Genomic DNA, 16163 nt, shown 5'->3' with positions numbered 1-16163 from the left:
TTCTATTACTAAAAGACTAAAAGACTGTTCGCTATTTCCCAAATCTCGCTTCTACAGCATCTGTCTGAAAATTTCATGGCAAAACATATTTAAAATTCGTGTCCTCGCTGCAGTACTTGGTCATCTCTAGACTGTGAATGGTATCTGATATGGCCAAATGTGTGCTATTGGATAATTCAAATGTGTGTTCAGGACGACATTTCCATATATCCAACCACAATGAAAAACTTTCTAAATACCTGATATTTTTGTCGCTTGTTCCGGAAAGTGGTTTCTGCAGTGCATCCTTGAAAGGGATAATCTACCAAGACATCAAACATTTAGTATATTCCACCATGTACAAATTAATTTTGATGAATTTAGCAGTGCTCTCAAAACTTTCAGCAAGATAATGTTCCTCCAAGGCTAACAAACCTCGATAAGCGATCTCACTGAAACTATTAAGCACAGGTTTGTCATTTTGTTGCTCAATGTTGCTTTTATAAAGAGCCTTTAAATTAAGTTTGTTGGCAGATTTTATTATCTCTGTATGCACTCCATCATGTAGCTTTTTAACTGCAGAGAACTTGGTCACTAGCAGTTGTATACTTTCTGAAATTGTTTCAAACTGTGGGTACTTTATTTTCTTATCAGTATCTTTCTTAGTGATTCAGTTGTTTCTGACACATTTTAATATGTGAACAGAACATAAATCACAAAGAGGGGTTTTGTGTCATCACAGGGGTGTTTGTAAAAATTTGACAGTTGAGAAGGGGAATGATGTGGCACATGTGTTAATTGAAATCTTATCACTAACAACACAGGCTAATTAAAACAAATTGCGTGTGGTCTATGAAATATTTTCTTAATTAGAGTGAAGAGTTCTTCACCATTTACGTTCCTAACTGGAGATATAAAAACCTGAGCACTAGTTGCCATAATTTTAGAACTGAATCCAGTTTCCAAAATGTTACCTCCTGTGTAGTCCAAATAGTGTTTCAAGTGAATTTTGTCAACCATTAGTGAAACAACATAATCTGATTCACAAAGGAACTGTATCTTCTGTTTTGTACAACAGAAAATTGCCACCTAGCTACTCACCTGTTTGTGTGTTTCAAAATATGGACTAATCTTATGCAGTGTATTAGGACAGGGTAGCACAAGACACTGGTGATATTGAAAATAAAATCCTACAAAATATAATAAAATCTAGCTAATATCTGTAATGTTTCTTTTGTTCGCCCATTAAATTCACTTCCTCACATAAGAAATTAATGTTGCTACTTTCAGTTTCTTCAAAACAATTTACCATATTTTCAAATATTTGGTTATGAATAGCGAGTGGTCTGTTGTGAACTATCATCATTCTTTCTGGTGAAATTTCCCAAGTTATCAATAAAGTCAAGCAAGTCTTTTAAATGGTTTACAGTTACTGGGAAACTACTTGTACCAAGTTTTGTGGTTTCACTTTTACCAACTGCATATTCTGGTCAGTATTTATTATAACAAAGCTCTCACTAAGTTAAGTGATTAATATTGAAATAAGAGCTAATTTTGTTAATATTAAATTTTAGATTAATGTACTTACTTCTACTGTAGTCTATCTATTGAAGGTATCGGTTTCCTGACTGTATTTCGATCTTAAATGAAGTAATTTTTAAAGGCCGTTAGTCGCTAGTTTGTTTACGTTTTTTAGCCGTAAATATGGCACGAGTATAGATTTTCGTTTTTGACTAGAGTTATCCTTTCAAATCCTAACTAATTCGTTTCTCTCATACAGTGTTTATGTAGTTAAAACATTCGAAAATAAGTTTAAAAGTTTGTATACATTAGTGTTTATTTACGGATTAGTACAGGTCTTGTGCCAACTTATTGTCTGCTATTGTGTTAAGTTTGCCTATCAGACCATATGTGACAAAGGGGCTATTTGCCATAGAAATTTGAAAGAGGGGGTGTTCTGTGTAGACTGTAAGTTATGGTTTCGTGGAGGTAATAAAATGAGGCTCTTCGATGGCAGTGTAAGTTATGTGGAAAGGACCGAAAAATCGCTGAACATGAGGCAAAAATTTGTGCCCTTAAGGCTGAACTAGAAAACGCGAACTAGGAATTATGTAATTTAAGGGAGGAAAAAGAGACTGGGAACTGGGAAAAAGTAGAAAGCAAAGGGCGAAAAAGGGAAACACTTGAAAAGACTCCAGAAATTCAAATAGTAAATCAGTTTGGGTTGCTATCTGAAGAGGAGGAAGGACCTCATCCAGATGTAGTTGAAAGTAGGTTGAAGCAGAATATTAGCTTAAAGAAGAAAGACAGGTCAGGATCAAATCAGAATAGGAAAAGAAGAAGTCTGCTTATAGGCAGCTCTCATGGGAGGAGTTTGAGAAATTAGGTGCGGGGTACCAGGAAACAAGTTTTGTGAAACGAAGTGCTAGCCTTAGGCAGGTGACAGAAAGATCAGCTATGCAATGACTTTGAGAAGGAAGATCAAGTAATTATAGTTGTGGGAGCAGGAAACACCCTGGCTATGAATCCAAGATACAGTATTAGAAGTGACCTGAATAAAATAGGAGCAGAAACTGGGCACACAAATGTGGCGTCTGTGGAGGTCTTTCAGCGCCATGATCAGCCCTGGGTAAACACTGCTTTAAGGTATGTTAACAGTGAGTTGAATGTGCTGCTCCAGACACCGACAAAATCTCATGTATGTGTTGTTCCAGTTAATGCTATTGGTAGGTGGGGATACACTACATACGGCCTGCACCTGAATAGGAAGGGGGAAAATAAGTTAGCTTCTCTATTAGCAGAAACCGTAATGGCGAGGGGGGGGGGCAGTCGCACAAGAGGTGATACCTGTGGTTAATTGGTCCAGGTAGACAGGTATTTTAGCTTAAATCCAAAGTCCAGACAGACAACAATCACGATACATAGAATAAAAGAAGCTTCATGTACAGTAAATAGGGGCAAAGCTAAGGGCAGTATCAAGTTACTTCATCAAAATATCATGGGAATAAAAAATAAAGTAGACGAGCTATTAACGTGTTTATCTGGTCTCTAAATTAAGAATGTGATTGATATACTCTGTCTGTCTGAACACCATGTAACAGTGGGGATGGATAGTGAACAGTATAAATGGGTATAATATAGCATTTTAGACTTGTTGATCTAGGATGGATAAAGGAGGAGTTGCCACTTTCATAAAACAAGGGTATGAATACAAAACGCCGGCCGAAGTGGCCGAGCAGTTCTAGGCGCTACAGTCTGGAACCACGCAACAGCTACGGTCGCAGCTTCGAACCCTGTATTGGGCATGGATGTGTGTGATGTCCTTAGGTTAGTTAGGTTGAAGTAGTTCTAAGATCTAGGGGCTGATGACCTCAGAAGTGCTCAGAGCCATTTGAGCCATTAAATACGAAACTATAGAAGTAAGCAAATTTTGTGTTGATTAGCACTTTGAGGTTTCTGTATGTGAACTTGACCTAGATAGTGTAGTGTTGATAGCAGCAACAGTGTACAGGTCCCCATTAGGAGACTGGAAGCTATTCATTACAAAGTTTGACTCCCTATTTTGCTGTCTGTCAGACAAAAAGGAGAATTTATTAATCTGTGGTGATTTCAATCTACACTTTCTCAGTAATTCTGATAGGAAAAGTGAACTAGAAGTGTTATTAACAACACATAACTTAGAATCAGTAGTCAATTTCCCTACACGTACAGCACTCTAATAGATAATGTATTTGTACAGAAAGAAGATGTAAAACAAACACATGCTTTCCCTGTGGTAAATGGATTGTCAGACCATGATGCACAACTGATTAACTTACAAAACCTAACAGCGTGTCCAGTTGAGAAGCCATTAAGTAAAAGTGTTTGGTTGCTCAACGTGGTATATATAGAGCACTTCAGCGAAAGTTTAAGAAATGTTAACTGGGGAGATGTATATAATGAGCCAAATGGTAATGATTAATGCAACATATTTCTTAATAAATTTTATCCATTTTTGAACATTGTTTCACAAAGAAAATTACTAAATGTAACACCACAAACTTTTAAAGAAACCTTGGTTTATTACAGGTATTACAATGTCTTCAGAAAGAAAAAGAAATCTGTATGAGACAGCAAGAACTAGTAAATATCCAGAAGTAGTTTTACACTGTAAAAAGTATTGTAACACTCTGAGAAAAGTTGTAAGTAAATCAAGAAATATGTATGTCAGAGAAGAAATTAACAACTCTGGCAATAAAATCAAATCAGTGTGGAATATTGTTAGAAGGGAGACAGGAAAAGTAACAACTGGGGAAGTAATATTACTATTAAAGTACATAGAAGAGTCAGTTTTGAAAAATTTAGTCAGATTGAGTTTCACCTAACAACCTCTTCTGAAATAAGTAAAGTTATTACGTTTTTGAAAAATAAATGTTCTGTTGGAGTAGATGACATTTCAGATAAGATATTAAAACAATGTGGAGCAATTATAACTGATGTCCTGAGTCACATATGTAATGCATTACTAACTCAAGGTATTTTCCCAGACAGGTGAAAATATACACTTTTCAGACCTCTCTGCAGAAATGGGGACACCACAGATGTCAATAATTATTGGCCAGTATCCTTGCTTACAGAATTTTCAAAAATCTAACAGGAAGTAATGTAATCAAGAGTGGTTAGCCATCTGAACGTGGATGGGATACTTAGTAAATCACAGTTCGGATTTCGAAAATTCTGTTCCACTGAGACAGCAATATACAATTTCACTGTCCACATAATAGTTTTTAAATAGTAAAATGTCACCATTAGGAATTTCTGTGACTTGTCAAAGCATCTGATTGTGTGAATCATGACATTATGTTACAGAAAGACAATACTATTGTTAAATGGAATAGCATAAGAGTGGTTTAAGTGATACCTACAGAACAGCAAACAAAAAGTTTCTTTGTATGGGTCAAGTGATTTATGGAATTGTCCCACTTCATCTAACTGGGGTAAAATTACATTACGTGTTCCATGGGGTTCAATCTTGGGCGCCTATTGTTTTTGATATATGTGAACGACCTTCTTTCTTATCTGAAACCTGAAGCTGAACTGACACTCTTCGCTAACCATACAAGTATCATTATTACTCCAGTAAAAGAATATCCAATTCAAAATAATAGAAATAAAGTCTCTGGGAAAGACATTAATTGGTTTCCTGCAAATGGGCTTACTTTAAACTTTGAAGAAAACCCAATACACCTAGTTTTCTTCTGTAAAAATTACAGTTGCTTCAATAAATATAACTCACCAACAGAAGTCAGTAGACAGGGTAGACCATACTAAATTTTTGGGTGTACATATAGTTCGCAATCTTAACTGGAAAATTTTAGATTTTCTAAGGCGACTAGGTTCTGCAACTTTTGCAGTCAGAATAATTGCCCATTTTGAGGATATACAAATTAGTAAGCTATCATAGTTTCCATACTGTCACTCTCTGATGTCATAGGGAGTAATAATTAGGGGTAAGGTCAGCAATAATTTTAACTGTCAGGGCGGGAACAGTCTCTGCGTTAAGAGACTATACAGGAATTCGAAATATTTATGTCTCACTGTGCGTAAAGGGAGTCGCAGACTCCGACAGTAGGATTGCAGTCAGATGTTGCGGCAGAAGCCAATGGAGGTTTCCTTCCTGATCTCGCATTTTTACTCAGATTTGACGCAGCAGACATACCGTGAGCGTGAGTGTCCGTAATTCCGTTCCCATTTGTAACAAAATTTTAATTCCTGGGGTAGACTCTCTGCGTCAGAGATAGTGCGCGCCCTATGTACACCTGAGAACTGTATTCCGAAAAAAAAAAATGGGTACTCAGAGTGGCAGATTCAACGTGCTCTCCGCCCAACCACTGCAGCACAACCTGTTGAGATGGATGAAGTCACGAGGGAGGAGGTAGGCACTGCATTTATTCCATACACAGGCGCACTCTCGGGGAAAATCGCCTGCATTCTGAAGAAACACCAGGTCGGAACTGTGTTTTGTCCTCCAAATAAAACTCGTGCACTGGTGGGGAGCGCCAAAGATGACCTCGGTTTGAGGAAGGCCGGCGTGTACCAGATTCCGTGTCAATGTGGCAAGTCGTATATTGGTCAGACGATGCGTACCGTCGACGATCGATGCCGTGAACACCAGAGGCACACTCGACTGATGTATCCGAGCAAGTCGGCGGTCGCTGAACATTGTTTGTCGGAAAATCACGCCATGGAGTATGGCCGCACGAGGATTCTGGTACAGACGTCGAGATACTGGGACAGCGTTGTTAGAGAGGCCATCGAAATTCACACCAATGACGACCTCATAAACCGTGACTGTGGCTATAATCTTAGCAAGGCTTGGGAACCAGCGATTGGGTTAATCAAGAGTAAATCGAGCAAACGTATAGTTGTGACGACCACGGCGGACAGAGCCATCACACAGACGCCATCTCAGACGCCGTCGCAATCTGTTCCACCGCGCGACCGTGGCGCGGGGCGCGGACGGCGGAGGGAGCGCGCTGCGGGCGGAGGGTATTTAAATCGGCCGCCGCCGCGACCGAACCCAGTTCCCTCTGAGCAGCCATAGCGTACGGATCTCCGTGCCGGCACGTTCACAGGAGCTCAGTCCGTCAGTTCACCTGATGATGGCGACATGTATGATCGCCGAAATATTGTGCCCGTTGGACACTATAGACCGGCAGCACACCCGTGGATATTTTGATTAGCTTAGTTTTGTCTTTCCATCTTGCGGATGGCATGCTAATCTGGTTTAACAACAAGCCAATGGCATCTATTTTTAAACACTGGGATCCTATAGCCTTCAAAATTTGTTTTCCCTTCACTTGATCCTTTTTATACAGTTTCTGTTGCTGTCTGCACTTAAAATGATAGGCACTGTCCTTGTACCATAACAGTTTTGTGCGAAGTCTAGCTATCTGCACAATCTCATTCTCCACACACTTTCTATAAACACGAATAACTGCACTTAATTTTACCATTTCATCGTCAACGCAGATCTGTAATGTCGATTCAGATGAATCTGGCACAGATATATGGAGAGTTGAACCGATTGCTCATGTGCCATTGGAGTGTTTCACAGCTTTAGACGGATTGTGGAACATTTGTGGCAGTCTCCTCTTCATCATCAGTTGAGATGGCGTATTGGAAATGTCAAACAGTGTGGTTAACTGCATTCCACAAGAGTTTTTTATTCATGAATTGGTTTTGTTCGACGTCGAGCGGACAAAACTCAACATTATTATAAAGGTAGACAGGGTCTTTCTTCATAGGATCTTCTCATCTGCTATTCACTAGCCATTTACTACTCCTAAAACTAAACTTGTTTTTTCTTTATTGTTACTTCACTCCCCAGAATGGGGTGGGCTGGCAGCAGCACAATATGCCGCTCTTCAGCCAAGAGAGTTACAGAAAAAACATAGTCAAATGAGAAAATAACACATAGCATAGAATGGTATAAAGTGATGAATAAACATGAACAAAAATAGATGAGTATAAACGGTAGATTTAGAAACAAAATAGGTGAGAGCCACACACAAATACAGAGAATCAACACAGTGTCAACACAAAAACAAAGAAACACCACACTGTGGCAACACGAATGATGCTGGTGACACTGTTAGTGCTGGTGGAACATAACACTGCACGCAGCACTGCAGTAACACTGACACCACAACGAAAACGTTAAAAATCTGGTACTTTAGGGGACCTACCACCGGGTGAAGGGAGGATGGGGGATGAAAAGAGGGGAGAGACGGTGAGGGGGAAAGGAGGGGGCAATGGAGGGGAGAAGGAAAGGAGCGAATCCTGGGAGGTGAAAAGCAAAAAGAAGGTGTTTGGCTGGGGAAAAGGAGGAAGAAGGGAAGGGGGAGAGGGAGGGAGAGAGGGAGCCCTGAGGAGGGGGAAGAAGGAGGGTTTAGACCTGGTAGGAGGGGTAGATGGAAGGCACAAGGACATCATTTGGGAGGGGGAGTTGGTGGAAGCCACCTTGGGCGAGGGTATGGAGCATGGGGAGATGGAGACCAGGCGGGACACTGTGGTACAGGCAGGGCAGTGGGCTAGGGTGGGAGAGGATGGGTGAAACCAAAGGATGGAGGGATCCAGTTTGCAGGAGACATATAGGATCTGTATTTGTTCTAGGAACAGGAGGAGACGGGGGAAGGGAATCAGATCATAAAGTATCCACGTGGGGGCAGGAGACGGATGCAGTAAGTGATATTAGTGCTCAAGGACTTGGAGGGATTTCTAGCAGATGTGGGGGCAGAGATATAAGTTGGGTGGGCACAGCATAGGATGGGGCAGATGAGAGACTTATAGGTATGTAGGATAGTGGAAGGGTTTAATCCACATGTTCGACCAGAGAGGAGTTTGAAGAGACAGAAAGTTATATACCTTGGCTTGGAATGTGAGATTGGGGGGGGGGGGGGCGTCCAGGAATGGCAGCATTCGAGGATGATGCCAAGGTACTTGAGGGTGGGAGTGGGGGCAGTGGGGTGGAAATAGATGATGAGGTAGAAATATAGAAGGTGGAAGGAGGGCCTATGATGATTGCCTTGGTCTAGGAGGGATTAATCTTAAGGAGCCATTGGTTGCACCAGGTGGTGAAAAGGTCAAGGTGTGACTGGAGAAGGCGCTGGGAATGTAGGAAGGAGGGGGCAAGAACAAGGAAGGTGGTGTCACTGGCATATTGCAGAGGATGCACAGGTGGTGGGGACTGCCACATATAAGAGGTAGAGGAGAGGGGAAAGGATGGAGCCTTGGGGCACATGTGCCAAGGGGTAGAAGGTATAAGAGGTGGAGTTGTGGATGGTAACATAGGAGACGCAGTGAGAGCGGAAGGAGGCTACATTCAAGGTCAAGGGATACAAGATGGTGGAGCGACAGTAATTGAGGTCAGTGGAGCGGAAGTGTGTCAGGTGGAGGAAGAGATCATCGGCAGAGAAGGGGGGGTCAAAAGCCACATGGCGTCAATGGAAGGAGACAGTGCTGGTGGAGGGGTGGCAGATGCAGCGGGTAAGGATGGATTCCAGGACTTTGCTGATGAATGATGTCAAAGTAATATTCACAGGTGTGGTGTTGGAAGGGGGTTTGTCAGGTTTGGGAAACATAAGGATCCGGGAAGTCTTCCACAGGTCGGGGTGGAAGCCAGTGGAGAGGATAACATTATAGATGGTGGCTAGTCCTGTAACGAAGGAGAGGGGGCTTCTTTGAGGTGGTGGTATGTAATAGGATCGTGACCGGGAGCTGTGTTGCATTTGGTGTGTAGTGTGGTGACGATGTGTTTTGTGATGGTATTGGTATGAGGTCGGTTGATGGTGTGGCCCCCAAGTACTGGAAGCCTGGAGCAAGTGGGCGGAGAGAAGTGTCAGTGCAGTCCTGGATGTCAGGGAAGAGGGAATAATCAAATTATGGATCATCAGGGATGGAAAGGACATCAGACAGGTGGGAGGCAAAATGATTGGTCTTACTGGTATTGTCCAGGAAAGGGTGGTCATCTTGTATGAGAGGATAGTGAGGAGAAGGTTTTGTGCCAGTAAGGTGGTTGACAGCTGACTAGTACTTCGAGGAGTTAATAAGCAGTGAAGCATTAAGACTGGTGCATGTCTGTCACGAGGCCTGGCGGTTTTTGGCCGTGAGCATGTTTTTAATATGGTGTTGGAGTTGCCGGAGGTGGAGGAGTGTGTCCCGGTTCCGGGTATGGAGAAAAGAGCGGTAAAAGCGATGGGATTCGTGGAGGAGACGACCTGTGGTGGTAAGGTAGGACAGTGAGGGTAGATAGTTTTGGTGGGGATGTGCACTGCAACGGCCTCCGACAAACTCCAGTGGAGAAAGGAAGCGGCATGGGTGATGTCATCAGGGTGCTGGTAAGTGAGAGGGTGGCATCTGACCTGGGTATCTATGTTATCCTGGTAGGCATCCCAGTTGGCACGGGAGTAATCATAGACGAGTCTCGGGGGCGAGTCTGGGTCATGGGCTGAGTGAGGGCGAGGTCTGCCTGATAGGGTGAGCAGGATGGGAAGGTGATTGCTACCTATAGGGTCAAAGATGTCTGCAGTAATGTGCCCAAGGAGGTTTCGGGAGGCAAGGACTACGTTGGGAGTGGTACTGGATTCTAGGCAGGTATGTTGGAGGAGAGGGGGGAGGTCACCTTGGAGGGTGGCAATAAACCAATGCCACCGCCATAACTGTGTGGATGTGCGGCTGTGGATGTTGAGGTCGGCGGAAATCATGTAGGAGGAGAAGGTGCGGTCTATGTCGGCGAGGAAATCATATGGGATCAGGGTATTAGGGGAGATATAAATGGTGGCATAGGTGACAGTAAGGCCAGGGAAGAAGAGACCAAGGATCAGGTGTTCAGTAGGGTCATTGAAGAGCGGTTGAGGTCGAACAGGGAGATGGCAGAGGTGGCCAATGGCAACTCCACCACGCAGAACAGGAAGGGGATTGTTGGTGCGGTGAAAGGTATACGGAGAGATGTTAATTGTGTGAGTAGGCTGGAGAAAGGTTCCATTGAGGATGAAGGCATCCACATGATGGTGGGGGAGGGTGTGGAGTAGGAGATGTTTGTTGGTGGGGAGGGAGCACATGTTATTGAACAGAATACAGTGCTGCTGTTGCACCTTAGCAGGGACCCTAGACTAGGTAGAACAAATTTTTTTCTTTATTGTTATTTTCACACCTTACATATAAAGGTTGGCTGGCGGCGGCAGTAGTACGTCACTCTTCGGCCACAGACAGTACAAATAGAATCAAGGAGGACATAGAAACACAAAACATAATGGTGCACAAAAACAGTAGACACAGGAGCAAAAAAACACAAAGCCGTTCACAGGTGTAGAAAAACTAAAAAAATGTCAGCACTGTACACAAACACTGACGATTGAGATGACACACATGAATTGATGGAGCGTGGGCGGTGAAAACACTGAAGCACTAACACGAAAACACACACACAGAACCGATGGCGATGATCTCCAGTGCGCAAATGTTCACTTGATGTGTGCGAGTACGGGGACCTGCCAAAAGGGGAAAAGTGGGGGAGCAGGGAGAGGGGAGAGTGGAGAGATGGAGAGCAGGTGGGACATGGGAATACAGGTGCAGCAGCGAGCAGGGGTGGGAGAGGATTGGTGAGACATGCGGGTCATGATGATCGAGTTTATGGGAGGTGTAGAGGATCTGTATCCGTTTGAGGAAAAGGAGGTGTGGGAACGGAATAAGGTCATACAGGATCCACGTGGGGGAGGGGAGACGGATGCGATAGGCGAGGCCGAGAGCATGGTGTTCTTGGATTTGAAGGTATTTGTAAAAGGTAGGGGGGGCAGGTAAGGAGCTAGGTGGCAATTTTCTGTTGTATACAAAGCAGAAGATTCGTATCCTTTGTGAATGAAATCATGTTGTTTCACTAATAGTTGACGAAATTATCTTGAAGCCTTATTTGCACTTCACGGGAGATAACATTTTGGAAACTGGTTCAGTTCTAAAAATGCACTAGGCTCAGGTTTTTATCCTTACAGCGAGAAACATAAATGGTGAAGAACTCTTCACTCTAATCAAGAAAATAGTTTCTAGACTACATGCAATTGGTTATAATTATCTTGTGTTGTTAGTGACGAGAACTCAATTGAAGGGGCCACATCATTCTCTGCTTCCTTTCCTCAACTGTCAATAGTTTACAAATACCACTGTGATGAATCACAAGCCCTCTTAAAGTTTTATTTTTTTCGCATATTAAAATGTGTCAGAAACAACTGAATCGATAAAAAAGATACTGATGAGGCAATAAAGTAACTACAGTTTTAAACAGATTCAAAAAGTATACAACTGGTTATGGCCAAGTTCTCTGTCGTTAAAAAGCTACATGATGCAGGGTGTATACTGATAATAAAATCTGCCAATCAACTTAAAGTATCATTATAAAAGCCACCTAGAGCGACCAAATGTCAAACCTGTGCTTAATAGTTTCAATGAGATGACTGTTCAAGGTTTCTTAGCCTTGATGGGACATCATCTTACTAAGTTCTGGGAGCACTGCTAAACTCATCAAAATTAATTTACACATGGCGGAAGATTTTAAATTTTACCTCACCTGGTAATTTCAATAATGCTCTTCAGTAACCACTTTCTAGCAACAGTGACGAAAATATCAGATATTTAGAAAGATTTTTATCGTGGTTGGATATACAGACATGTTGTCCTGATTGCACATTTGGATTATCCAATAACACAAATTTGGCCATATCAGATACCATTCACAGTCTAGAAATGACCAAGTATTGCAGTGAGGAAGTGCCAGGAAAGGTTCAGATAGCTACTCTAGAAGCGAGATTTGGAAAACATCGAACAATGGCAGGATCTCAACGTTTGGTTTCTTGAGACAGGGATTTGATATTCAAATTAAAGCTAAGAATTCAGACCTGGCTGCCCTTGAAAATTCTGACATGTGCTCTTGAAGAAGTTGGAACAGATTCAGATTCTTTTTAAACTGACTGTGTAGTTGATGAGGCCTTACCTCCACTCCCACCAACTTTGACAGTGAAATGGATTTCAGTGAGGAACAAATTCAGTCTGCTCAGGAATACTTGACTATTTTCACATACTTGTCAGGGTTTTATGCCAGATCTGTTCTTAAGAAGCTGAGATGTGAGACATCTAAAACGTAATTAGTGCTAGATAAAAGACTTTTAGTAATAGAAAATGATGAACACATAAGAAAGGTGAACAGATTTGTGTCGTAGTGTCCTAATAATGGGTCATTAATGTTGTTATTTTTACTTATTTTGTTGTTAAAATCATGGCATCTAAAGAACATGAACACAGCTTCATGAGATGCTCTTCCCGCCGGCCGGTGTAGCCGAGCGGTTCTAGGCGCTTCAGTCTGTAACTGCGCGACCGCTACGGTCGCAGGTTTGAATCCTGCCTCGGGCATGGATTTATCTGATGTCCTTAGTTAGGTTTAACTAGTTCTAAGTTCTAGGGGACTGATGACCTCAGCTGTTAAGTCCCATAGTGCTCCGAGCCATTTTAGATGCTCTCCCCTGAGATATTTACTGTTGTTGTAATTAAAAGAGAAGACTTCTACCTAAGGGACTTTTCTTGTAGTAAGGTAGATCAGACAGACCACAGAATTTTTCAGTGTGTAACAAAAGTACCGTGTATATTTTTTTCAATAATTATGTTTAAACATTTAACGAAAGCCATAATGGTAATAACAGCAAGATGAGAAAATATTCAACTGTATATTAGTTTGGAATAAATTTTCTGACAGGTTAACAAACATTTACTTTTGTCATTTTCCCCTCATTCCTAGTTTTCTCTCCTCAATATGCGTAACTGTACTTTTAGCACTGAATGTTCATAAAACTAGGCCTATATATTATTTTTTCATGTGTTGTTTAAAACTTGGTTACATGATGGTTTAAAATTTGATTAATCCCAGCGACAATATCGATACGATCTTTGGTGAGTCATTTATGTCTCAGCGAACTACATTTTTGTCAAAGTAATTAAACGTAAGGTCATCAGAGTAATTACTTCATCCTGTCTTCTAATTTTTACTAAAACTATCTCTATCACAGATACTCTTGTAGGGTAATTTACAGGCTGTGATGTATGTCGGTTTCACTCTCAGCATTTTTCTTAACAAGCAATAAAATTTTGTATATCATCTCAGACACAATGGCAACGCGTTTGCGATAAATTTTCAGCGCCCTGTGACCTTGAAACGGCAAATGATAAAAACGTTAATGTTTAACTTGAAAATGATTGACGATAAAAACTCACTCCTCAAAGAGCACTCCTATACGTAGACATTAACTGCCGATAATCGTTATATGAGTCTTGGTATTGCAATGACTATAATAAATCATTTCAAGGCTGACGTGTTTTTGTAAATATCCCGTTTGCGCACATGAAGTCCTGTGAGAGGCCCGTATCGAACGCTGACGAAATTCGCGGTCGTCGACTTTTGCGTGTGGGGTGAAAGTGACGTCACGTTTGCGGGAAGTTGTGCGAAACGAGTGTTACCAAATTGGCTGTGAAGACAGCAATACAGGTAGAGATTTCAGTGCAGTGACCTCCTTCATAATGTTTCATTTTCAAGCAGTCAAATAATTATTTCAGTTACAGTGGAGTAATGTTATTTCAAACGATTAGTTACTGTATCGAAATTAACACTGTGACATAGTTAGTTGCAAGTTCATGCTCGTTTTAGAGAAACATTCCGTCGGTGAAAGGTTGCCACTACTATAGTATAACGTTTACTAAATTGAAACTGTAATAATAAATCAAGATACTACTACAATAAAATTGAGAAAGTGACTCGCTTTAGCGTGAATTATCTGATTTTGATGATGGACCCCGTCAATACTACTATTCTACTTATGCATGTAAGGATTGGAAAATTCTTATCCCAATTATAAAAAAAGAACTTCTGGTAGACAGTTGCACAATTTCTGATGTCACTTGAGACGAAGCAAGTTCAGTATCCTGGCTCATCTTCTATGTTTTTCAACCCCGATAAATTTTCGAAAGTAACTATAGTAATGATAACTGTAATACTGACAATACGATACTGCACCTAGTACCCAGGGAGTGCATAGTGATTTCAGGTTCTTAAATAAGCTTAGCCCTACTGACTTTCATTCTCATTACACACTACTTACTAATACAGTTGCAGTTATCTAATTAGTTAACTCAGAAACTTTGTTTATTGTGAATTATTGTTAATTGAAAAAGTTCATACAATACGACCATACAAATGTAGCATGTGGTAGGAAACGTATTTCAGCATGTTAACGAATGTCATTTGAAGGTACCTATTAATTCCACAAGGTATCTAAAATTGTCTGAAACTAATTATCTTCTGAATCAATTATTATTAAAGCTAACTACTGTTACAAATTATGTCGAAATTACTGATAGATTCTGAACTTGGGTTTTATGATTTTAGTAGTAAATTTTTATGTTCCATTTGATATGCAGCATTTGTTGTTTACATAGCTAATTATAAAGCTCAGTATTTGGAGGGTTATAAAATATTTTATGCAAGATGGCTGCTATCAATAATGAGTAGCATAGAACATATTGTTCATAGGCGAAACTATATACAGACCTAGTACATCTGAGGTAAGGCAGTCTGTGGCTGAGGGTAAATGGAGCAACAACTGTGTCTCTTGTCATGAGCTGTGTGCTGTAGTCTGATAACTTACATTCTGAAATATTCACATATATTGTGTACTGTACGATTCCTTCATTCGTGACTTTTCTGACAGTAATTACTTATTAATTCCGAGTGAGAACTTATTATTCACTCCCATGAACAATGACCTCTTAGCAGGGCAGTGTTGTCGGACTTGATTATTTTTGTGTACTATCTCAATGGTTTAGAGTTCCTTAAATGTGTATTAGAGCAATGTCATGGATTACTGATACGTTAAATTTTTGTTACATGTGAATCGCTTTCAGTTGCTGGGCTGTGTAGTGTGATTACTAAAACTAGGACAATTTAACAATCTATGAATCAGTGTAGTAGATTTTCTTTGATTCGAACTACATGTGAGACCCAAATCTAGCCTTATCGATGAATACTTTACACTGTGAGTGTAATTAAAGTGTTTTAAACCTACCTCTGGTGTCGACCACAGTATCGCTTTGGACTATTAGTAGAACTAACATCTTTCAGCCAGTTGTGGAGGCAGCACAGCTACCGAAAACAACAGTAGAAACTTATGCAAAAGAAAACAGGATTGCTCTATATTCTTCCTTCAAAAGTACTATAGGTTCAATTCTAAATAAGCTTAAATTTTCATTCTAAGCCTCCAATTAGCCACGAATATAAATCAGTAGGCTTACTGTGATTTTGTTCTACAGACCACGGGATCACAGAAACGTCCATACCCAGGTACTCCGGGATATGACACAAAACTTGTTATTCGAACAAAAATCAAGAAGATATTAAAAGAAATTACTTCTTTACGAATTTGACAGAGCTGCAGGGAAGTGTGATATTCCAAGACAAAAAACATTGTGAACAAATTGAGAAACAAAAATAATGGGAAAGGTGGAAGGCCCACAGTTCTTACCGAGACTGGAGAAAGATCTTTTGTAAAAGACAGTATCTGTGTCAGTGATGTGGGTCTCTCAATATCAGTCTTTGAATTAAGGTGCATGAT

Source organism: Schistocerca nitens, chromosome 11 (genome assembly GCF_023898315.1).
Source record: "Schistocerca nitens isolate TAMUIC-IGC-003100 chromosome 11, iqSchNite1.1, whole genome shotgun sequence".
Classification (NCBI taxonomy): domain Eukaryota; kingdom Metazoa; phylum Arthropoda; class Insecta; order Orthoptera; family Acrididae; genus Schistocerca; species Schistocerca nitens.
The sequence above is the reverse complement of the archived record's forward strand: the minus strand, read 5'-3'. Positions refer to the sequence as shown.